Genomic DNA, 3,730 nt, shown 5'->3' with positions numbered 1-3,730 from the left:
AAGCTGCCCGGCGGAGGGAGGGAGAGGGCGGGCTAGCGGGAAGGTGGCTGTTCATTGGCCCGCCGAGGAGGGCTCGCGGCAACGACAAGCCTGCAGTGGCTTTTACAAAACTGAGGCGGTTTCAGTTTTCTTGGGCGCGCTGCTCTCCCGTAAGGGGGCGAAGTTGAGTTTCAGTGGTGCTTGCGTGTCTGTATTAAACGTTATTGATATCAGTCGGCACACTTTCAGACCGATAGGGATGTTAGGATGGGGTGCGTCTCAATCAGCCCAGCTGTTGTTTCCATGTTCCCTTTCAGACGGAATAGCGAGTTGAATGAATAAAAAAACTGGGCGGGGAAACGTCAAAATTAACATGGACTGGGACCCTGTAGTCGTGTTTCAGCCCAGGCTTTTTAGTTTGCTGCTGGTTTACACAGAATGAAAGCAAAAATGATACAGCAGGTTATATATATTTTCAGAGATGGAAATACTAGGAAAATTATAATTAAAAATACAAATAGAAATTCCTTAACGCTTTCCCCTAAATTTTCTTGTTTAACTACTTAATGTTTCTTCTTTTTTTGTGAAGTGTGAACAGTTAATACGTTGTCGTCATAAGGGGATTCATTATTCCTTGGAATTCCCAGAATGTCTACTTATATAAGAAAAGATTCTTTAATCTATTGTTGCAATTGTTTTATTAAAAAAGTGGCTCCTTTAATGCTTTCTAAGAAAAAAATGACATGACTTTTTCTTGTAATAATCTTATTTGGACATGATTGGATACAGCAGTAATATCTATATTATATTAAACATCCATTCAGCTAAGGATCTAGATTCAAGATCAAGATCCAAATATATAATCTCTTTTGAAGATTATGCAGTATGGTGGCTTGCAGGACAAAACAATTATTTTTAATGAAACCTTTTTACATATAAATTTTAAAATCCCATTATAAAAGTTAATGGTAACTAGCACATGGGAATTTGATGGCGTATTATTCTATCCTGCATTTAATTAACAGCAGTTAATTGGACAAGTATAAAATTATTATTAGGCTCATATGAAAATATTTTTCAAAATTAACAACTGCAGTTAAAGCTGTCTTTGGGGAATTACTAAGACGTGTTACAGTGTTTCTCAACCTTGACAATTTTAAGGCGTGTGGATTTCAACTCCCAGAATTCCACAGCCAGCATTGCTGGCTGTGGAATTCTGGGAGTTGAAGTCGACACGCCTTAAAATTGTCAAGGTTGAGAAACACAGTTAGAATATAACAATGTGCTATAGTGATTAAGGATTGGGATTGATCCAGGATCAGTTTTTGTCCTCAGCTATGGAACCTTTTGCTGCTGCTGTTTGTTGACTGCTAGTAACTGCCTGGACAAGTCTCGGCAGGTTTTCTTGGCAAGATTTTCAGGAGTGGTTTGCTATCACCTCCTTCCTAGTGCTGCAACAAGTCATCCAGCTGAGCTCATGCTTAAGGTAGAATTCATGCTCTCCCAGAAAGTAGCTCAGTGCCCTTAACTGCACCAAAATACTATAGCTTTTAATAAGAAGAGCTAGCCCAACTCAATCAGTTGATGTGTGCCAAAAGCAAGGCTAATACCCAGGTTTTCCTTCTCTTTGTTCAGCGTATGCTCTTCAAGTAATTGCAGGATTCAGAGCCAATCACGCTATGGTATTTGAGCTCCTGCGGAACTGTGAGATACAAATTTAACAAATAGGAATAGTAAAATATAACTAGAGAAAAGGAAAGAATAGATTATTTTAATGTTATTTAAATATCAACTTATTTTGAGTATTTCCCCTTAATTTCTGTTATGCTGTTTCATCATGGTGGGAGGTGAGAAATGGGTTTCTTGGGAAGGATGAGCAAAGAATGCCAGGAGTATATACCAAAAATGTGTAATCCCAGCAGGATCATGCAAAGCATGAAGGTCGTACCTGCTCAGCTAAAGCAAGCAAATGCTGCCTATATTGGGCAGCAGCAACACAAGATCCTGGAGGCAGACCACCACTTTAGTGACAAAAGCAAAAGCATAAATTCATATAGTGAAGAAGACAAGAGTAAACTGCTCCCATTATTTAACCAAGAAAAACTACATGGATAGAAAATATAAAATGATTGATGCTATAGTGCTAGAGCAGCGGTTCTCAACCTATGGGTCGCAACCCCATTTGGGGTCGAACGACCATTTTACGGGGGTCGCCAAACAACGCGATCCGCCATTTTTCCCCCTCAGGGGTGGCGCCGCGCACACGCGCCGCACATGGGGACAGCACCGCACACGCACGCCGCGCATGGGCGGCACTGTGTATGCACAACGCGCATGGGGCGCCGCGCATGGGGCGCCGCGCATGGGGCGGCACCACGCATGCACAACGCGCAGGGGGGCGCCGCCACGCATGGGGCGGCACCGCGCATGCACGCCGCATCCGTGTGACAGGGGTCGCCGTCACACAAAGGTTGAGAACCGCTGTGCTAGAGGATGGGCCCCTCAGGATGGATAGTAATCTATGTGCTACTAAAGAAGACTTGAGGATTCTTTTGCCTTTGGGGCTCTACTAGTAGCCAAGAAGTATGCCAAAGACTAGCACTTAACAACCATGAAGGCATTGAAAAAGATATTCAAATATCCTTATGTATCTTTACTTACAAAGATTATAGTAGTGCAAAACATGATATTCTATGGATGTGAAAGATTGTGAAGAAGCAGAATATTATAAAGAACATTGGCACTTTGAACTTTGGTATTGTAGAAGACTCTCAAGAATACCATTGACAGCCAAGAAAACAAACACATGGCTCATCAAACAAATCAATCCAGAATCCAAATCAACTTCACAGCCAACCAGAGATAACACCGACCCTCAACCAAGTCACACAAGCCAGTTCACCTCCCAACGAACCTGACCTGATGTATCCTCCCCATTACAAGATCATTACAAGATTCTAACACTGACTCACCTGACCTATCATAAGACCCTCAATTGACACACCCACACATGACACCCTTATAAAGAGAAGAACACTGACACTGACATCTACTAAACTCCGCTGAAGATGTTATCTAGCCTGGTAACAAAACGTTCGGAAACCAACCCAGACTTTCGGAGAACAAACCTTCACCCACAAATCAATCCAGAATTTTAACTAAGGCATAAATGACCCTGTTCAAATTATCTTACTTTGAATTCATTATGCAAAGACTTAGCTCTCTGGAGAACACTAGATAGTGGGGGAAATGAAAGAAAAAGAAGAGGACAATCAACAGGAAGGTGAATGGACTCAGTTACAGTGCCAATGAACGTATCATTGAAAGAACTACTGGGCCAGATTAGAAACAGATGCTCATGGGGAACAACCTTTCCATGGAGTGACTAAGCATCGATACTAATTTGATAGCACACAATCATAATACTATAAATCTTTTATACCTTTAAAATGAAATATAAAACTCCAATGATTATTTATCGTAATAATTCAGCAAGCTATTAAGATCTCTTTTTTCTTAGTGGTGAGGAACAGTCAATTAAGGGGTCAAACTATAATACCTCTGGAAAATTCTTCTGGATTCAATAATTTCACATTCATCCCGCCATATAATTTTAGAGACGCAGTCCATATGAAGTGCACATTTTATACATTTTTTCTGAATCCCAACAAACCACAAAAGTAAAAAGAACTGGCTCATGATTATTTTAAATTTCATAAATCAGGGAAGTTATTTGTTGCAACTTTTGATT

The sequence above is a fragment of the Crotalus tigris genome, unplaced genomic scaffold (genome assembly GCF_016545835.1).
Source record: "Crotalus tigris isolate CLP2741 ecotype Arizona unplaced genomic scaffold, ASM1654583v1 scf7180000018550.1270297659:1495590, whole genome shotgun sequence".
In the NCBI taxonomy this organism is placed as follows: domain Eukaryota; kingdom Metazoa; phylum Chordata; class Lepidosauria; order Squamata; family Viperidae; genus Crotalus; species Crotalus tigris.
The sequence above is the reverse complement of the archived record's forward strand: the minus strand, read 5'-3'. Positions refer to the sequence as shown.